This window comes from Aulonocara stuartgranti (genome assembly GCF_965226115.1).
Source record: "Aulonocara stuartgranti genome assembly, chromosome: 13".
In the NCBI taxonomy this organism is placed as follows: Eukaryota; Metazoa; Chordata; class Actinopteri; order Cichliformes; family Cichlidae; genus Aulonocara; species Aulonocara stuartgranti.
In genome coordinates, this window is record NC_138949.1 from 33801171 (window position 1) to 33823645 (window position 22475).

Below are 22475 nucleotides of genomic sequence, written 5' to 3' on the forward strand. Positions count from 1 at the left end.
AATTAAATTAACCGCTGGAATTAACAAAGAGCAACACTTCAGAACTTCCCTGGACATCCGACCAAGATGTCACAGTTTCCTTCCATCTCTTCCTGGTGACTCTCAGGTGACATGTTTTTATGATACGATTCATTTTTAAATGAAGATCGTCTGCAGATATGCGTTTGTCCCTATTGCTATACTCCAGGATCAAGTCATGTTTCTGCACGTCTGATTATTCCAGCAGCAGACCTGCTTTATATGATTTAGAGTCCAAAAACAATCCCTATTCATGTTGTACTGACAGCCTGCAGATGTTCAGTTTATCAAAAACAAGTTTAGCTCCTGTCCCTTAAAACCCGCCTCTCTTTTACTATTCAGCCATTTTCTGGAAGCCTGCTGAGGGGCAGCACCCGTTGGTTTCAAAGTTTGAAAGGCTTCTGGTGCCTCGCTGGTTATCAAAAGCTCCAGCTGCTAACTCAGAAACAACTGTTGAAAACGACCTTAGAAGAAATGTTTATATTCATGAGCATTTTTACATTAAGTAAGTAAGTAAGTAAGTAAGTAAGTAAGTAAACTTTATTTATTAAGCGCTTTTCGCAGACAGGCAATCACAAAGCGCTGTACACAAATATTAAAATATTAAAATAAACAATAAAATCAATAGACATTGTAAAAGATCAAATGTAAATAATGTAAAAAATATAAAATATGTAGATCAACAAAAGGCTTGTTTGAACAGAAGAGTTTTTAACTGTTTTTTAAAAGAATCCACAGAGTCAAGCAAACGTAATTGTAGTGGTAAACTGTTCCACAGCCTTGGTGCAACAGACTGAAAGGCTCTGTCCCCTTTTGTCTTCAATCGTGTACGGGGAACAACTAAGAGACTCTGAGTCTGTGAGCGGAGATGACGAGCAGCAGTGTATTTTATAAGAAGCTTGGATAAGTAATCTGGAGCCAATCTGTATGTTAAAACAAGAATTTTAAAGCGAATTCTAAACTCTATTGGGAGCCAATGTAAAGAATATAAGATGGAAGTGATGTGAACACGCTTGGTAGAGCGAGTTAGTAGTCTGGCTGCTGCGTTTTGTATTGTCTGGAGGCGAGAGAGAGATGATTTATCCAAGCTAGTAAACAGGGAATTACAGTAATCTAAGCATGATGACACAAATGCATGAATGAGTTTTTCCAGTGCAGCTGAGGAAACCATATGTCGCAGTTTAGATATGTTTCTTAAACGATAGAAACAGGAACGAGACAAAGATTTTACATGAGAGTCAAGGCCCAGAGAAGAGTCAAATATTACTCCAAGATTTCGAATATTTGACTTGACAGATGGACAGAAAGAGGCAAGAACCTGACTGATTTTAGAATGTAGCTCAGGAGGAGCTATGATCATGGTCTCGGTCTTGTTAGTATTTAGAACAAGGTAGTTGCTTGAAAGCCAATCAGAAACCTGGGTTAAGCACTGGACTAGGGTGGACAGCCTATCCAGCTGATGAGGCTTAAAGGACATATGGAGCTGAATGTCATCAGCATAAAAATGATAAGACAGGTTGCTAAAAGATTGAATGATACCAGCTAAAGGAAGCATATAAAAAGAAAATAGTAATGGACCTAAAACTGAGCCCTGTGGGACACCACAGGTCAGGGCAGCAGTGTTAGAGGAGAACCTATCAGTCCTAACAGAGAAGGTCCTGTCTGATAAGTAGGAAGAAAACCAGTCTAGGGCAGAGCCAGATACACCAGCCAAAACCTTGAGCCTGTTAAGTAGGATTTTGTGGTCCATGGTGTCAAAGGCTGCACTAGGATCAAGCAAAATGATCACAGAACAGTTCCCTGCGTCAGATGCCATTAACAGATCATTATAGACTCTTAAGAGAGCGGTCTCTGTAGAGTGCTGCTTTTGAAAGCCAGACTGAAAAGGGTCAAGAATCTGTAATTGACATAATAGAGACCTGAACTGATTTTCAACAATTTTTTCAATTTTGAAATAGGTCGGTAATTACTAGCAGAGCTAGGATCGAGATTCTGTTTTTTTTAACAGAGGAGTTACCTCAGCATGTTTAAAATAAGATGGAACACAGCCTTGCCTCAGTGAACTGTTGATGATGGATAGTAATGTGGGACCAATGCTGGTAACAGACCCAGACAGGACAGAGTGAGGTAATATATCTACAGAGCATGACGAGGATTAATAGAAGAATGAACAACAGTGAGGAATTATTCATTCAACAGTATTTGTAAGAAACATTGCATATTATATTATATACGAGAGCCAATGCATTTTCATTTAAGAATCAAAGTATACGTTCATTTAAGAGAAAATAAATAGCAGATTTTTGTTTTGCTTTCAAGAATGCTAAGTTTGAACATCTAAACGTCTCTGTGATGACACGGAGCTCCTGTTTGGCTTTTGTTAGCTTTTTAGGATGGAGGTCATCATTTTGGGAGCTATTCTCTGTATTTCCACTGATCCCAGAGCACGTTGAGCACTCTCCCAGGTGCTGCACATGTCCGTTTCAGTGTTGTTGGGTTTTTTTGGTGTGATAATAAGTTTTTTCACTGTGCTTTCATGTTACAGCGCTGATGTTTCAAAGGATTCAAACAAAGGCTCAGTCTAGGTACACATTTCTGTCTCCAGTGTTGTCATGTTAAAGAATCACACAGAAATATAAAAGCTTATATTTGCTCACAGGAAACTAAAATGAGTATAAAATAAAGCCAACACCCCAGGCTCCCGTTACCAGGGTAACCCTGCCTTCTCACTGATCTCAGAGAAGTTACCAAATGTCATCCAAAGTTTGGAAGTCTTGTTGTCAGTGTGGACAAAGCTGTAAGCAGATGTTCTTGACAGAATCCTCTTCTCACTGTCCACAGTTGTTTTCACAGATCATTGAAGGCATTCAGCTCCGTCGCTTCTTTAGATGTGATAATGGACCCAAACTGTTGTTTTGGACACTTGTAATGTTTTCACTATCTCTGATGGATCTCTTGTGTTTGCAGCCTGACCTGTTTCAACTGCAGCGGGATCTCATTTTGTCATTTCAGAGATATCACTTCCAAACTTCCTTATCATACTGACCATCCTCTGGCCTTTTTATCTGATCTGTGCATCTGATGAAGAAATAACCCACACAAAGAAATACAATAGCTTGTGAGCAGATGACTACTTTTCAGCACCTGCGATTTAAGACTTTATTCAACAAATAAAGTAAAGCGCTATACAAATACAGGCCATTTACCAAATAGTTCACTGAGCTGTTGTGGTGCGTTTTATTATTATGGTCTAGGATCATGCTGCTTTTATGTTTGGCTCCTCCCACCATGGTCTGTGGGTTTGAGCTTTCCTTTTCTCTACTCTCTCCAAGCTCTGTGTGTGTGTGTGTGTGTGTGTGTGTGTGTGTGTGTGTGTGTGTGTGTGTGTGTGTTTTCATGCACACATCCTTCCAGTCATCCTTTGGCTTTTAAAAGAACAATAATAGTGTGAACAACAAGATCCGACCCACAGAAACAGATCACAGCAATTCAGCGCCATTGGGCATCAATTAAAATGTTGACAATTAGATAAAACAACTGGTGACCAAAGCAACGACAGCTTGTAAAGTCATCCAGTCAGCTGCTCACGCCCATCTCTACTTCCTAGCCTCACCTACTCACAACAACCCAGCTACAACTTTCTTAAGCAGTAAATGGCATCATTTCAGTTCTGCTGCTTTGGCTCATGATTGCTTTTAAAAAAAATTTCTTTCACACACAAATTATAGTGACTGCATCAACAGCTTAACAGCAAAGTAACCTCGAGAGCTTGAGTACTGACCCACATCTATAAGACTGCAGGCACAACTTGACCTCTTCATACACTCATTCTTTAGCCGGGATATTTCCACCACTGAGAGAGAAATACCAGTTAGAACACTGTGATGAATACTGGAATACGATAATGCCGCCCAGCAGGGCTTTGCTCCTCCAGAGAAACATTCGTACGATGCCTCCTGCAGAGCAGGATGTGGTTTGTACAGTGATGGCACACTTGGACATGTTACCCATGTCAGACATGATGGTCACAAAAAGCAGAGCTCCAAGAGTGGAAGGCCCACAGCTGGATTCCTAACCCGCTGACCTGTATTTTGACCCTGTCAGCTATCAGGGCTGTTCCATTATATGATTACTTTGAGCATTATCTCAGTCTTTCCTGTTCATAGCTGCTCAATTCCACAATAAATAGAAATGAAAATGTGTTTTTGACATTAGTTGAGGTCACCATACTTGTGCTATTTTTACTGCCATTTAAAATTCTGTGATCACTTCTAGGCTTTGTTATACATGGATGAGGAGAGGTGGTGCTCTGTCCTCCTGCACCTCTCATGTTTCATCATCAGGAACTGTGGCCACATTTAATCCGAGCATCAGACACAGAGGAAGGAGAGGACAGCGCTGTGTGTGATTATTTAGAGTCAAGCGCCGACAAAGGTCCCAAGTTGACTTTAATGAGGATGTTGTGGTTCAGGGTCGGAGCAAAATATTAACATGCAAATTATTTAGGAATTTAATCTCTAAAAGAATAAAGCAAAATGTAAATATTTCCTCCTGAATGCAGTGAAGCAGAAACATAAAGAGGAAATGATCTATGAGCTAACTCACACATGGGCATCAGTGCAAAGAAACGCTGCTTTAGGAGGAATGCAGAGATATCCAGGGTGGCCTGACAGGGTCACATATACAGTTACACAGCATGCTGATGACAGGCCAGACTCTATATATAACATGTGAATATATATGTCACAGCATTTATGGCTGCTTCACACGCACAGCAGGCCAGCATGTGATCACATGTGAGAGGAGCCGAGGAGGCTGCATATTTACAGAACTGTCCCTTCAGTAAGATCTGAATCATCTCCTTTATTTAAATGATTGATGACTAAACTTCAGTTTTAGTTCTGCTTAAGCCTTTGACTCAGAAACACGTCCTCAGTGTAAAGACAATAAACTGTTATTGTCTCTGGTTATAAAGAAGTGAAACAGCCGTGAAAAGAGAAAGTTGAGGTGAACGAACATGAAATCATAGTGATGTGAGTCATAAGGAGATAAATCTTCACGGGTTAACCAAAACCAACGTCTGTGAAACTCAGAGATCCACGAGTGGATTTTACCCACGCAGACGAACCGTCACAGTCTGAACACTGAAACTGAAACCTGACCCAAGCTCAGTGTCACAATCATTAAAGGAGGGGCGGCGTGCCGGGGATGGCACGGGTCATCCTGGCTCCACCCTCATGTAAATAATCACAAAGTTTAATTTTCAAATAAGAAAACAGCTTTAAGAGTTTAGTTTCACCTGACCTGGACAGGTGTAGCTCTACCTGGACCACAGTAAAGATCTCAGTGTCTCATGTTGTTAAGCGTCATACACTGACTGGACCTCATGCACGCCAGTAATGATGCTACGGTAAGATAAACAGGGTTTGTGCAGCAAGTTCTGCTCATTTTTACTGCTACAGCAGATTTGCATGATTTAAAGTCCAAAATAATCCTTCTTTATCTCACACTGAGCCTCAGTTCATCCCAGCTGAAACAAGCTGTCTTAGCCCCTCCCCCTTAATCAACTTTAAACCAGAGGTGGGTGGAGCTTCTGTCCCTGACCATCTTAGGGATATCCCTTCTTTATGACATCATTCAGATCCAAGAGTAGAAAAAGCTGTGATAAACTGAGTGTGTTTGGGCTCACAGTGATCACAGCTCACTCCGAGCTCATTACTGTGAACATGAAACAGGAAATGAGGAAAACAGAAAAGATCCACTTTAAACATTTTAGCTCTTCTGTGCAGCAGCCTGAGCTCTTACAGAGCCCTGTTAAAACAGCACACAACCAGGAGAAGGATCCTCAGACGCTACATCAGATACCACAGAAATACCACAGTAACTGCAGGAGGCGCAGAAGTGTAAGGACGGAGTATCAACAGAGTAAAAGAGCAAAACCTCCCCGAGCCAGTTGCAGCTAAAGTACCGTGTCTGCCATGATAACGCTTCGTCTCCTCTAGCCTCTATATGGTCCAAGTCATAGACTGTACATAAAAGATGGACACCGCCATCCTGCAATCACCCACTTGTTTCTTCGCTCTGTATTTAAAGCGGTTATTTTTTAACCTATTATAACCTGTTTTATACCTGCTGAAATACAATGACTCTCCACATCAGGTACTGAAACACAGCAGAAATGATTACCTGCTAATCAGGGGTGGATTATTTAAGGTTCAGTCATGTTCAGAAGCAAAGTTTCTTACGCAAAAGTCACACAACCTGCAGTGTGTGAGTCAGATCTGAAACTACTGAAATGTCAGGATTTGTTAATGTTCCGACGATTTTCTCGGTTAATACGTTTTGTTGTAATCATAACAATAAAAAGTCTTTGGTTTCCCAGAGCCCAACAACAAGACGACAGATGTTCCATCAAAATGAGCAGAGAAATGAATCCACCCCCAGCCTCAGCTCTGAGTGGGCGAGTGAAACCCCGTCACTGCCTCTGCGACCTCCACATCACAGCAGACGGTCTCCACTGTTTGCACTGGAAACAGCCGTCAGCTGACTGGGGGTTTACTGGGAGTCTGAGTCACCGCCAACAGGTGAATCACTGCGCATGTGACCAGTCTCTGCTGGAGCTCTGTTTAATGGTCACACCCTCCATCAAACACTAACACAAACTTGTGCGGCCTGTTAACACGGCTGCAGAGGTGTAGATGGAGAACAGTCCGATCAAAGTGCTGACACTGAGCCACAAAGGCCATCAGCAGTTATTTGGATTGATCCTATAAAGCTTTGAGCCTTGATCCAGTTTAAACAGGTGAGTTATAAAATCATCCTCCACCTGTGCAGGTGTCATGAAGGGGAAATTATCTTTAGAGACCAAAACAGGTTTTGTATCAGGCTTTTAACACGCAGATTTTAACATGGGAGTCTATGGCACTGACTCACTGCTGGAGCCCCTGCTGGACGTTAGAGGAACTGCAGCTGGGTTAAAAACAGTGAGGTGATGAAGCTTCGATACAGCGATGTGGTTTCCACTGTGAGCATGTTTGAGTCTTACACAGTTTTACACACAGAGTTAGCACAGCAGCATTCAGTGGACAACGTGATAGAAACCAGGATGTGTCTGTGACCAGACACTTGAAGCAACGTGTGATTAAATCACTATTTCATGCTTTATTTTGTTTCCAGGGTAAACCAGTGCTAACTGGTGGATTGGTGTGAGTGTTGACCCAGTTGCTGCATGCTGCTGACATACAGAGTTATCTTTAGTCGATGATGATGAGGAGGATGATGGCAGCTGCTCTGATTAGCAGCGGTTGCCTAAGAACGGCGTGGACTGTTTACAGAGTGTTTGAGGAACATTTGGCAAACGTCTCGCAGAGAGCAGAGGACACAGAGAAAACTGAGGGCTTACTGAAGAGCCTGAGAGACATCAGCGAGGTCCAGAACCAGGCAGAACTGTCACGTCCTCTCAGGGCCGCAGCGTCAGTCCAGGTACCTTTATAAAGACCTAGTGACTGCACTTACTGAGGTCACTTTGAATCCTTTTACCCCGACGAGCTGCTCACACTCTGTGTCAAAAACCTGACATGATTTCTGCTGAACCTCAGGTTTGAACCACTGATCAGCTGTACAGCACAGATCCTGGTCTGGGACAAAGCCACAACTGGTTTCTTTAGATTTTGCTCCCAAGGAGCCGGAATAAAGTTAAAGTGCTTTTGAGCCAAAGTTCTCCACCTTTCTAAAGAGTCTTTGGTCCAGTCCTTGTACCTGACCTATCAGAGGGGTGTTATTTGCTTATTAGGCCACTTAAATCTGACCTATGAATCATTAAAGCATAAAAAGACTCCTACCTCAAGTAACAAGTGTTGAGCCAATAAATGAGAGACGACTCAGCTCTCTGTTAGCAGCAGCCTCTCACACAAACATCCTCTGTTTCCATTTCTTTATTGGATTTGTGAAAAATGCCAAAGATGACACAGTTTGACATGTGATGATGATGATTCCCAAAGAGCTGTTAGTTGAAACTTGGCATATCTCAACATGCTGTGCAGCGTGTCCCTAAAATATTAAGGAAACTGGACAGAAGAAGAAGAAATGTGAGACCTAAAAACTCCCTGTAGATGAACAATATCTGAAAGTCACGTCTTTCATGAATGTGTCAGAGAAGGGAAACAGGAGGAAAGGCTGAGGTCTGAAAATGACACAAGAACTGAAGACGAGAGGAACAGGTGTGATGCAGAGATGGAGCCACATCATGGTCAGTTTGTACGAGGAGGTGAGGAGGAGGTCCAACAGTCTGCAGCCATCTGTGAAGCTGGGTGGAGGCTCTGTCATGGTTTCAGCTGCAGCTCAGTCAGAGCTGTTGGAGATCTTTGATAAACTGATGAATCACAGAGTCTGATCCACCACGCAGGAACATCTGGGAACATCTGACTGACAGCAGCTTCCTGTTCCAGCATGACAACGATGCAAACACACTGTCAGTGCAGTGAAAGCACACCTGGATCTGACACCACACAGCAGGACACCATCAGTCACGGACGGGCCTCCGCAGAGCCGCCCTCAGCTGAGGAGACGTCTTCCTGAGGATCCTCACAGAGCTGACAGCTGCTCACACTGAGGGAAGGATGAAGCTGCTGCTGGTTTCTTCCTGTGCGGCTTTAATAAAGTCAGTTACTGTGGATCGTCTCTCCAGCAGGAAGAAAAAACTCCAGAAACTGAAAACAAGCAGCAAATCCCAGTGAGAAATACGTCCATGTGACCGCTGTCGGCTGCTCCTGCTTGGCCTCTGCAGGGTGAAAGCACCGTTTCTCGACCCCTCCTGTGGAAATGCTGTGCAGCAGGCTGAACGTGGATTTGTGAGAGTCTTTTATTTGCTGTAAAGTGACTTAGTAAATAAAATAATGATGCAGAAGAGCAGGAGGAGAACAGACTGAATACGAGGACTGTAGATGAACACGAGGGAAATCAAATCAAACCCAGAATGCAAAAGTGCAAGAACAAAGACCGAGCTCAAAGGCCTCCTGAGAAAAGAAGAAGAACCAAAATGAAATCAGAGAATAATGAAGCTCAGTTCCAGGACCATGACATCTCCGGGTCAACACAGAGGGTTAACAGGGACTGTAGAACATCTGACTAGTATTGTTCATTAATGGGGATTTCCTATACCTGTTCAAAGTAGTACACTGTGCACGCACGCAGCGAGGGAATGTCTAGACCCGCCCCCCCGGGAGTCAAGCTGCTTGCATGTATTGTTTGCTCAGTGACATAGTAAACAAAGCTGCCAAGGAATCATGAATCCAGCGTCGTTACTACACATCAAACACGGATGAGTTTGTCATCATTGTTGATTTGCAGTCTGCGCTGCTGCCTGTGGTTGTGTAACTGTCAGACTGCAAATCAGCACCTGTGACGGGTCTGAAGGTCACAACACACAACGAGTACACAAAGTTAAAAATGCTGCGTAATCCCCCACGCTTTCTCTATTTATACACACACACACACACACACACACGCACGCACACACACACGCACACACACACGCACACACACACACACACACGCACGCACACATGCACACGCACACACACGCACGCACACACACACACACATGCACACGCACACACACGCACACACATGCACACGCACACACACGCACACGCACACACATGCACACGCACACGCACACACACACACACACATGCACACACACACACACATACACACACACACACACACACACACGCACACACATGCACACGCACACGCACACACACACACACACATGCACACACACACACACATACACACACACACACACATGCACACACACACACACACACACACACACTGCTGGTGTAATAAGCTCAGTCATGAGTCACTGGAGAGGAGACAAACTAAGTGTGTGTTTTTGTGTGTGTCTGTGTGTGTTTTGATGGATTGAAGGTGTTGTTGCTGGAAATATTTTGCAGAGCTGGTGGAAGATATTTGCGAGGTGGGCGGGGCTTGGCGTCAGCATCATGGAAATGTCTGTCTGAGCTCCTCTGGAGGACTTTGATTTATCCTCCGTCACATGTGCGAGGCGTCCACAGACTCACTGTCCAAACATCCACCACAGTCAGTAAGAATCTTATAACGAGGAAGAGGAGGGAGGAAAGGCAGCTCAGTGAGTTTTACCCAGCAGTCATCTTATCTGAACCCAGATCAGCCTGACGCATCCTTAAGTTTCACATTTCTGAGCAGAAGATTCAGAAATGTTACTGAAAATGAAACCAAACAGTCTGAGACTTCAGCAGCAGACACTCCTCGGAGCTGATTCTAATGACTCGTATGGTGATGATGCAGAAAATAAAGGAGTGTGTTACCTCAGCCAGGACAGGGAAATCTCAGCTCACGAGGTCAGGTGGGCTCAGCTTCTGGATCAGGTGGCAGTCAGAGGCCTCTGCAGTCTGACGCTGGGTTTGCAAAGCTCTCTGTAGGGACATGAAGTTTCTACTAAAAGTTTCTACTAAAAGTAAAAGAAATAAATTTTTTTAGTCAAAAAACTGATGATGTCAGGAGGAATGATCACATGACCTGTGAGTCGTGTGAACCTCCCTTTAACACCTGGGAGAACGGTGACGCTTGCAAGAAGGCGATAGAAAGTCAAAGAAGCTGTGTCATGCTGGACCAGCATTACACACACACACACTGCAGGAGATCGATGTGCTGCGACACGAGCCAGGCTGTCGTGACTCAGCACCGAGTCTTTGGATCTCTTCCTCGTCTCTCTGCTCCTCAGCCTCAGCTTCGTCTTCCCCTCGTTTCATTTCTGCTCTGCACATTCGAGGCCTCAGTGTCGCCTCTTTTCTTCCCGTTGACTCTCGCTGCTCTCCTTCTGCTCTCCTGAATGAATAAGAAAACAAACAGAGCTTAAAGCTCAGATTAATAACTGACCGTCCTCACAGACTCTCAGGGTACAATAAATGTTGGAGCCTTTTAACTGCAAATGTAAGAGAAATGATAGAAACGGCCGAGTGATGCAGTCCAGGATGGAGCTGTGAGTTCAGTCTCATAGTCAGCTGCTTAAAGTTCAGCTGGTTTAGTGAAGTTTCAGAGTAAACTGAGTGTTTTCATCCGCACGAATCACAGCTGACTTTAGGCTAATCTGGATTAAATCCCTGTGACCAGGTGTGCATGTGTGCAGTGCCGTGGCTGAGCTGGTTAAAGCGCCTGTCTAATGAGGGTTCGAATCCTAGCAGCGCCTCAGTGCTGAGGCTTGTTTCTTTGGTGCTTGGAGAGCGAACAGAGAGGATGCTGGGTAAACAGTGCTCGCTGTGTTTATAGAGTGGTGGGAGTGTGTTTGTTCTGTGTGAGGCTTCATTCACTGCGACTGGACACAAAGGCTCCTCTGTCTGACCCCTGAGTGTGTGTCTGTTTGCATAGAGGCACTTATGAGGACCCGTGACAGCGTCTCCACAGACGTCCTCAGCTCTGTTAACAGTGACGACTGCGATCGGCTCTTGCTGCTGCTTTCTTTTCTGCGTTAGCTTAAACTTGGAAAAAGCGCAGCACTAAGGCACTGCTGGGATTCGAACCCAGGATCTCCTGTTTACTAGACAGGCGCTTTAACCATCTAAGCCACAGCGCCTTGCATGTGTGTGGATCACATGACCGCCTGCAGGAAGGTGTGGCCTTAAAGCTGGTCAAACTGTTTTCTGACTTCTTCAGTTTCAGACGACTTTGCCTCCGGATGTGGAACGAAGAAAAGGTGAACGGCCCACGATCACCTCCCACCTCGCTGCCACGGTCACGGTTAAACCGCCGTCCATCCAACATCTCAGTTCAGCCTGTGTGTTTGGTAAAAAACATAATGATAACTGTAAAGGCTGCTGATGTTGGCCAGAAACATTAGAATTAATGCAAACTGATCAGTTAAATGCACCTTAGAACAACACGCAGCAACACTACACATGAGCGAGAGGAGGGAGGTTTGGGGTCTTCACACACCCCTGTTCTCTGCTGGCCATCGGGGCGGGGGGCTGGGAGGAGGTGTTGGCCGTCCAATTGGGATCTGGGATGCGGGGCCTCCCTGCTGCTGCGGTCTGCTTGCCTCCACCTGTAACATCTCCTGGGTGTAGGTGCCGTTTCCCCCTCCAGGGGCGAGGGTACCTGGACCCGGGGTATAGAGTTTGTTTGGGGAGTGTGATTGTGTGTACAGTGTCCATGTATGTCTATCCCTACGTTGGGTGAGTGCTGAGTATTTGTATATGTGTGCATGAGGGTGGGAATGCATGTTTGTGTCTGTGTCTATATGTCAGGTTGGGTCTTACACTCCACCTCTCTGGGAACTCCCAGGCCCTCCAAAGGCCTATGTCCCCTCACCACACTCCCTGCCGGTAACTGATGCCCTCAGGGGTCGGTGCGTTGGTGGTTCTTGGTGTCCGGGGCTGGGCGCTCAGGTATGTACCAGCTCACTCCCGGTGACTACTTGGCAGGGCCTGTCTCTTCTGCTAAGGAGCTAATAAAGGAAGCACTTTCCTTAGACGTGCAGATGCTTTATGGTGACTTGTGTCAGATGGGGTCCACCTAAACACACCAACACTCTGATCTCTGTGTTAGTGTGGGAGGTTGTGAGGCATCCACGATTTAAACTGGGGTAAAACCAGCAATCAAACCAGTAAAGGACACCTGTACAGTTTTAAGGGGATCACACTCTGACAGCGGAACTGCTGGGATTTGAACCCAGGACCTCCTGTTTATAAGACAGGTGCTTTCACCTGCTCAGCCACAGCGCTGCAGTCAGCTGACCTGACAGCTGGTCATCAGTCAGGAGTCATCTGTAAAGTTGGACACGTTGAAAATGTGCAGAAACATGACATCAAAGTGTTCGTTACGACAGCGGCTTTCCTTAGGAGGAAAAACCTTCTGACCAATAAGACGCCGATGTCACGACTGTGATTCTGGACGTATTAACAGTGACATCATCAGTGATTGTTTCACTGTGCAGGTCACAGAAAAACAGCCTCTACACAAACAGCACTTCCTGAGAGAAACTACCTGCTGAGCCACGTTTGCAGAGCCACAGTTAACGACAGCTTTCTTTTTTTTTTTTCACCTGTCCCATTTGGTTCTTTAGCCATCAGAATTGTTGTCTGAAGACCAACAAGGAGACCCAATGGATTTACTTTGCCAAATGGATCATCGTGGCATTGCCGTATTGGTCCATTTGATCGACCAGCACCAGCGCCAGAGGTAGGTTTGAGTACACAGACCGTCCACTGGACGCCGTTAACGTGCCCACCCTCAAGGCCCTATATACATGTGTGTGTCATGAGAGTGTAAGTAATGTGGATGTCTAAGTTGTGAGATAAAATTGAGGCACAGGTGGCCAGGGGGGGGGATGTCTCCCCTGCACCCTGGTGACACACCCGCACCCCAAGGCCCTACCTGTGTGGGTGAGTGTGGTGGAGCGGGAAGAGGGAGGTAGCCGGGGATGGGGAGGAAAAGGAGGGAGGGGAGGATGCCCCTCCCTAGGGCCAGCTCCCCCGCTGACCCCAGTAGGCACCCCCGTCCTCTGGTACCCACCAAGGCAAGGCAACGACAGCTTTCAGGCTTTATGCACAGCTGGAACTTGAACCCTGAAACTCTGCGTCTGCACAACAGCTGCAAGGCACTGCTGGGACCCACAGCGCCACAGTCTGTAAAGCTGTTACAGATGAGGAAGGGTCCAAAGGTTCATCTCTGCTGTAAGGCTGACACTTTAACCAGTGACATCACAGCTCCTCAGCTGTCACGGGTTAGATTCAGTCACTGCACCATCTTGTGGTAGAAATCAGTATTGCACCAAAGAACAGCCAGGCCCTGCTTCGACTTCAGTTCAGTCATCAGTACTCAGACTCCTCTCAGGCTGCCTCTGACCTCAGGAAATCACATGATAGGGTGGGGCCAGGTTTCACAATGAGCTCACCCAAAACTCTGGCTGATTGGGACCCACACCCGCTTTCACACCTTGGCTCATGTGATTAGAGGATCATCGGGGGTCCTTTTGTCCCTCTTTGGGGGTCACTCCCACTAGGTTTATATCTGGGACTCTCCACCATTTGACCTTAGAACTGAAGAAGCTTCTCGGATGAAGGTGAAACGTCTTCAAGCAACTGAAAGAAGTCCAGACGCTTTTCTTTGCAAGCTCCTTTGACCATTTACAGTTATATTTCTCACCTGTGTGCAGTGTTGGGAAGGTTACTTTTAAAATGTATCCCACTACAGATTACAGATTACATGCCCCAAAATGTATTTTGTAACATATTCTGAATTCTTTGGATTACTTAATATATTATCATGCTGTTTACAGCTACATGAATGTCCTATTGCTGTGTGATTTATTACTATTACTGAAGGCTACTCTCCACACCAACACCAGCTAGATGTTTAAATCTTAACATAAATGAGTAACAGTAGGTGCACATTAGGTAAAGCTGCACTTTTTGCAGCGATCTCGTATAGAAACTATTCGGCACGTATATAAAACAGGTCCGCGGCTCCGAGCCGTAGTAAAGGGACCTCTGGCTAATACGTCGGGTTCGTGTCGGGCTCGCAGCTGAAAACTAGCTTTACTTTGTTGTCTGGGTCAACTTTGCTAGCGGGAGACAGAGAGAGGCGTTGAAAGGCTGCTGCAACCAAACTTATTGTTTCAGAGGAAACACGAACACAGTGTACAGTCGAGTCTTAACAGCTTACTTACAGCTGGACTACACCGCCCATCAGGCTCAATTCTTTAGCGCTATGCCTGTAACACTGCCTGTTGCCTTCATATTAAATCATTTTTTGAGCACTGATTTTTAAAAATATTTCTTTACATCATTATGCTGCTGCAAGTAGGGGTGACATGAGCAGTGAGACTGAGACACAGACATTAGAGCCTCTTAATGCGTGTTTTGTTTGGGTTTCCACCAGTGTGGAATTACCAAAAACAGAGAGGGCATAGCCGAACATATGAAACAGGAAAGTAATCCCTTTATTTCAACAAAGTAACTGTATTCTGAATACCACCTTTTTAAACGGTAACTGTAACAGAATGCAGTTACTCATATTTAGTATTTTAAATACGTAACGGCGGCACATGTACTCTGTTACTGTCTGTGTGGCACACGAATGAACAGAAATGTTGAAAGGTTTTTTAAATCCAACCAGTGTTAATCCAACTGATTAACATGTTCAAACAGGACATCTGTGCCACGTAGCAGAGAGATGGTAGGTGTGATACCGCTACAGTTTCTCTGCTCCTTTCTGTCAGTGTAACTTCTGGTGGGAGTTTTGTGGTTTTACTGCAGTATAAATGAGAACACCAGCTGATGTTTTTTCCTGTGAAGTTGGTACACGAGGCTGGCGTTTTTAATAAACATGTTCCTTCATGTTCTGCATTTTAATGCCATTAACTCAGAGCTCTCCCATCATGACTCCTCATTGGAAACTTTTGGTTTTACATCTACAGGTCAGCAAAGGATGAGTGTCTTAGACTAGAGTGGATGTTTACACACCTGCTGTTAATATTTCCATCTACAGACAGGTTCATTTAGACAGTGACACTTTCATACAGGCCTCCATTATCACAGTAATTGAACAGTTTACTGAAAAACAGTTTCATGGCTGCGTGAGTATAGAGGAGAGAAACAGCTGGTGGTCTGAAGCATACCACATCACACGTCAAACATGGTGGAGGTAATGTTATGGCTCGGGCCTGTACGGCTGCGGTGGAAGTGGGTCACGGTTTATTGATGTTGTGACTGCTAATCGAAGCAGCAGGATGAACTGTGACGTGTGACCTTTGCTCTCCGCTCAGAGTCACGCAAAAGCTGCAAAACTGATCGGACAGAGCAGGTGGAGTATGAGCCAAAGCAAACTGTAAAAGCAAATAAAGTAAATAAATGGGATGTTCTTAATGAAATTATGAAGTTTGACAGTTGAAGATTATACACACGTGTGTTTTCTTCCATATACGGCATTAAATCAAAATCATTCTACCTGCCGGTGTTCCAGATCTACTGGCGTTTAGATCAACTGGCGTTGGTCGGACAGATGTGTGGCAGTCTTGCGTTTCAGGAGCTGCTACCGACAAACCAGCAAAAAAACGCCAAATGTGTCACCTGTGACACTTGTGAGGTTGTCTCAAACACACTCCGTCAGTCTTGATGCTGTTGAACAACAAAATGTTTAAAATGTGGCGAGTTTACCTGGTGATATCCTCACGCGCGACGCGATCGCGAAAACAGCAAACAATTAACACCACGCCGATGTTGTTCACAGGACAGCAAGAGTAAACGATCGGGAGACTCTTGTCGTCGTCATCGTTCCCCTCGCACGGTTTATTTCTCCGAATTCAGCGTTTTTGCTTCACAACTACAGCGAGCAGTTTACTTTGTGCACTAACATGGAGTCGAGTCAACCAGCGCCACCTCTGGCCAAGTGCCACAGCCTACAGCCAGATCAGCCTGTGACACACATCTGCACCACGTTTGAATTCGTGTCATGCACATTTGCTCATATGTCGTACACCGTAGCCTTGAAGATGTAAAAAGTGCCTCAGAGCAGCACACGGGCGTGTTATCGTACTGTTGTTAAAAGTTCGTTAGTTTTGGAGCAATGGAATTATGAAACAAGTTAGTCCATTGAGGAGCCCTGTACAACACGTCTTCACATGGCTACCAGACACGCCCCCCGTCATTTTGTTATTATTCAATTCAGAACTGCCCAGACCAGACACAGTGACGTTTCACCAGAATCCCTTTGATCTCTGGTCTTCTTTATGACATCAGCACCCGAAAACCTATAAATAGGGGAGAGGTTCTCACTCTTGGCAGTCTTTCAAAGAGAGTGGAAGAATTCACTAGGCAGGAAACTACTGGAAACTTGCGTTTCTGACACAGTTGACGGTATTTTTAAAAAATCTTTTAGTTGGTACAGAGATTTAGCATCAACTTCAATTTGAAATATGAGTCTGTCAAATCCTGTTGTATGCAACATGAGAGCCGAGAACGAAAAACTTAAACAGCAAATCAAAGAGCTGAAAAATGAGAATAAAACTCTCAAACAACAAAACTCTACCATACGTGACCTTAAAGTCGAGAACGCCGACCTTAAGGAGCAAAAAAGAGAGCTCATAAATGAGAACAAGATTCTCCAAAAAAACATTGAAGTTCTCTTCAAACGAAGTGGGTTCTCTAAAAACAAGAGGAAAAGAGACCTGCAACTAGAGAATGAAACAATTCACTTCAAAATTCAAGAGCTGGAATATTTGAATACAGTTCTACAGGATTCACAAAGCTTCAATAGCAAAGAGATCCAGCAACACAAAGAGGTGATGCAGGAAATGCAGGATGAAATCAGAGAGCTGCAAAGCAAAAAGGCAGGCTATGTTATAAAAGTGAAAGGCATGGAAAAGGACAACCAGTCTTTAAGAGAGGAAAATGATGTGATGATAAAACGCATGTGTGAGCTGAAAAGGGACTTTGAAAAGGAAAAAGATGACATGCAACAGGAAATACAGGCTGTTAAAACTGAGCTCCATCAGGCAAACACAGCCTTTAAAGAGTTACAAGAGAGTGAAGAAAGAAAAAGGATCATGAATGAGGAAAACAAAACAACGGACAGTGAACAGCTCAGACAGACCCTGGAACTCCAATGCTTTGCACATGAAATTGACATATTGAGGCGGCATAACGAACTTCTTGAACAGGACCTCCAGGAGCTTTCCAAAAGGAGTGGTGATTCTCAAAAAGAACTGAAACCACACGATGAGGGTGCGAAAGGAGAATCACGGATCTCCAAAGCCACTGAGAAAGACTCCCAACATGATGTTAACGTGACCAACAGAGAAAAGGAGTTGTTGTGCCATGAATTTGAGGAAAAGAAAAGAGAGCTTGAAGAGGTCAAGAAAAATCTGTATGATTCACAGGAAGCCTTGACAACAGAAGACATGGCGTTGCAAACCCAAGCTCAGACTCCCAAAGTTTCACAGGAAGCACATAACGATCTGATAAACAACTACGATGTCCAAGTTGACATACTCAAACAACAAAATAAGGCCTTAGAAAATAAGGTTAGTGACCTTACCAAAAAGATGTGGAATGGACGGGAAGCGATGAGACAAATGGAAAAGAACTTTCAAGAACAAAGGAAGCTACTCGAAAATCTCCGAGGAGAATTCGAGGAAATTTAGCACAACTACGACTTTGGCCCTCCCTATTAAACCTGGTTAACGCAGGTTCAATAGGGCTATAACTTAGACAATGGAAGTTCATTTGATTTAATTGGCCCAAAATGAGTGACTGCACCCAGACACTCAGTAGCAAAAAAATTACAGAGATTCAAGAGAGAAAACTGTTTCTGCATAGACTCCTATAGTACTGCAAGTCGTGTCATCGCTTGGTGTCCTGCATAGAGTGCAGGTTTAAGGTATCTACGTATCTTTCAGAATTAGAAGCTATGCTGCGTCAGGGGTTATAACAGCTGTGCCCCCCCCCAACCGGTCGAGGCAGATGGCCGCCCCTCACTGAGCCTGGTTCTGCCGAAAGTTTCTTCCTGTTAAAAGGGAGTTTTTCTTTCCCACCGTCACCAATGGCCTCGATGACTGATAACCTTCACAGACACTGTCATCAAGGGTTTGCTCACAGGGGATCATCTGATTGTTGGGGGGTTTTCTCTCTTATATTGTATGGTCTTTACCTTACAATATAAACAGCCGAGAAGCGGCTATTTTTGTGATCCGGTGCTTTAGAAATACATCTTAGCTGAACTGAACTCCATAACATCTGGACCGAAATGCCTACACACAACGGTAGGCATTTCAATCAAGAGCTCTGTCCAAAACGTTCAATGACAAGCATCAGCACCAGGATTGTTTTTTAGCTCACCAACAGTTTTTTATTGTAACTGCAACTTTGTAAGACTGGGTTGGGAGATGTTCTTGTGGTGAGCTTTTATTCACATAATTGGTTTCTTTAATAGTGAAATAAAATTAATTTGTATAACTGGAAACAGCGTTCTCATGTGTGATTATCACATTGTATTCTTTAAACCATGTAACAGAATATATAATATATATAATTTACTCATAGTCATATTAATGTCTAATGTGATTGAGTTTCCTCATCTCTACTTATGTGCTGATGTGTTCACTGAGGCCATTGTATGGTCCATTTTGGCTGCATTTCCATGTTTTAAACATGAAATTTGCTTATTTAAAGGGTGTCTCATGTATCTCTTATGCAGAAATATGTGTTGCCTAGCTGGACAAATGTAGCACAGGTCTACTATTATTGGCCTAATGTATTTTAACAATCATTTCAGCATCCAGATAATCTCTTTCATACTCCCTTAGATGAATTTAGCCTGGTTGTCATGAAATAGGCATTTGAAACAATAACTACCAGTATCTTCGAATGTGTGTGATTGCACTAATCCTACACATTCTTTGCAAGACAACTGGGTGCTTTTATGTAAAGAATGATCTGAGAACACTGAGGCTAATGAAGTAACAAGAGAAACATAGTAAGTAGTCTTTCAGTTTGCATGATCAATTTGGATTATTGTTCATTTTCATTTACCATGTCAACATGTTTTAGAGCAACGTTTTCTGATTTTGAGCTCTTTTAGGTGTAAGTCATCGTCAGTGATCACCCTAAGCCCAAAGCAACACCAAACATGGGCAACCAAAATGCATCATTTTGTTAGCATGTAATTGTTCTCCCAATTCTTAGAAATCAGGAAACAACAAAAATAACAATTTTAACTTACAGACATGAAACACTCCCCCACCCTGGAAAAAAGTCCATTTTGCCTTTTACAAAAATATAAGGTTAGTGTAATGTTAGATTTTGCATTACTACCTATGACTGAGACCTCAAAGGTAATTCCTCGACTGCTTCAGTAACAGCCTGGTTGATTTTAACAAGTTAAGTAAATTTGCGGTCAATTTAGACTCAATTCAAAATCTCCTACTTGGGACGAACACTAAATGTAAATAGCTGACTTTCTAAATAAACCTATCCATCTTTGCAAGGTCAATTTTTGCTTTCACTAAATTCCAAATGTTTAGCCATAATTAGCTTAGCTGTCCTACTCTTGTTACTGCTCTTTCCTACTGCTGTTACAATCAAATGAACATCTCTGCAAAGATAAATTAGCTGAGACCTTAGGTTGATGGTAGTTACTAGCAAACACAGAAACGTACATACACTATATAGTACAGTTCTATGATACATCACCAAATAGAACAATTTGTGGCAATGCAGACAAGCAGAGAAACAGTTTAATTAGTTGAATTTGTTCACTTGATCGGAGGTGTGTTTCCTGCAGATATACAACATCGGATCTCAATGATTTTAAATGAGTAAAAACCCTTGTGCGTTTAACCGGATTATTTCTACCTTTAACATTCCAGCTTATAAAACGAAGAGCAGATGACTTTGCGAGCTTGCCATTCAGGTACCAAAATGCAGGTGCAGAAAAAATATGTCCCAACCTCTGGAATAATAAATATTTCGTGCTTGAATCGATACGGTCCAATATCGTCTTTTCAGAGCTAGCAATAGCTCTCATAATCTCACTCATGTCATGGGGTGGTGCCTCCGGTCTGTCCTCAGCATGGTCCTGTCAGGATCTGACGGCGCCCTGACCGGTCGACCTGCCAGTGTGTGTGTATATCTGTGTGCGTGTGTATGTGTCTCTCCTATCGCCCTGTCTTCCCCTCCGGCTCCGCTGTGATGTGTTAGGAGGTAACCTAGCAACAGGCTACCTCCGACCCGGAAGTGCTGTCGCCCGGAGCTGCCGCACCTGCAGTCAATCCACCAGCTGCTGCCAATCAACTAGTAGCAGGGCTACTTAATGGTGTGGCTGAGCGACAGACAGCGCTGGAGTATTGCACTAAGCCTGGTAGTGTTTTTGAGTCGCTAACGTTATTGAAGTGCTGTCTGATAGTGATGGGCAGATGAAGCCCCATGAAGCACTGAAGCTTTTCATCCAATTGGTTCACCCCAACGCGAAGCTTCATGAAGCTTCATTTGCTCTAGCAGGACACCTACTGGACGTAAAAATAATAGTTGGCATGAATTTGAAGAGTGTGGCATTTTGCACACAGCCTGTAAATGTCAACAACAAAAGGAGTGTGTAAAACATCTATATTGTAGTGATGGCAGTATACTGTGTATATTTATAGTGGCAGTATGGAAAATGATTATTTGGAAATGCTTGAAATGGAAATGATCATTTACTGTGAGGTGAGGTGTGGTTGGGGTGTGGACAGTAGTTGTGCTTTTGTAACGTTGAGGTATGGACAGCTACACACTGAGGCTTTGAGCCTCAGTCCTGCCTGTTCACATTTTATTCTGTAAAAACTAAATTTTCACTGCTTTTATGACCTTTTTAGTGGGGAGAACATAGCTGGGATTTAATGATTTAACAAATCTTTTGAATCCTTTGTCCTCCACAATGCTAAATGGCTGGGAGTCCTCAATCACCATGCTGACCAGGTCTTCATCTATTTGAGATTGTTCTCCTGAGGAAAGACAATAAAGACAAAGCACAAATATAAATATCACACACGTAACTTATAACAGTTGTATAATATTGTTATATCATTTAGTAACATTACTGCATGCTATATTATCATTGCATTTGATGGCTCACCTGGTCTTGCTCCACAATCGGTGTTCCTCTTATTCTCATGCAAAGCTCTGTAGTGCCTAAGCATGGATGAGGTGTTGTTGTTATATCCCAGCTCCCTGGCACATAGCAAACACTTCACCTTGTACAAAAGTCAAGACAGCTCAACATAAATTGTATTGCACCATCAGTATCAGGAAAATACATCTTCTGTAGAAATTTACATACCTTGTTGGGAGGAATAAGATCAAAATGTTCCCACACAGGGGAGGACATCCTCCTCTTCTTAGCTGGCTCCATTCTCTCCTGACTTTCTCTCCTCACTCTCATAAACCTCCAAACTGTCTCCAAACTCTCACTAACCGCAACTCTCCATCAAACACCCACATTTTGAATGAAGTCTGAGGGGTTTATATCGCTGTCATATCTCGCGGCAAAGTTCGAACCACTTCATGAACCAGTCACGTGGTACAGCCGGGCAGCGAGGCTTCGGACGTCATCATTTTCAGCTCCTCCCATAAATGAAGCAAGCCTCGATACGCGCTTCGCGGAAGGAGGGACGCACTATCACCATTGTTGCACATTTGAACTGTTGTCACCTTGCTGCACTGTAAATAAATGCACTGTCATTATTTCTGAGCTCCGCGCCTGAGTCCACTCTTTAACAACCGTGACAGGTCCGAGGCTTTTGCGGCCTGCTCTTTCCCCGATCTAGTTTTGCTCATATTTCGTACACCGTAGCCTTGAAGATGTAAAAAGTGCCTCAGAGCAGCACACGGGCGTGTTATCGTACTGTTGTTAAAAGTTCGTTAGTTTTGGAGCAATGG

General features: G+C 44.0%; 1 long non-coding RNA gene across 3 annotated transcripts; it reads right to left on the reverse strand.

Moving 5' to 3' along the window:
- Positions 1 to 3152: 3152 nt before the first annotated feature.
- On the reverse strand, positions 3153 to 16817 carry LOC309720586. Of its 3 annotated transcripts, none has more exons than XR_014280531.1 (3): positions 11933 to 16817; positions 10374 to 11837; positions 3153 to 10243 (listed from the first exon to the last, which is right to left on the reverse strand). It is a non-coding gene; the product is annotated as an uncharacterized lncRNA (long non-coding RNA). The 3 variants fall into 3 exon arrangements; XR_014280532.1 differs by lacking the exon at positions 3153 to 10243 and having other exon boundaries at positions 10297 to 11837; positions 11933 to 15889; positions 16012 to 16817; XR_014280533.1 differs by lacking the exon at positions 3153 to 10243 and having other exon boundaries at positions 10297 to 10481; positions 10585 to 11837.
- Positions 16818 to 22475: the final 5658 nt, after the last annotated feature.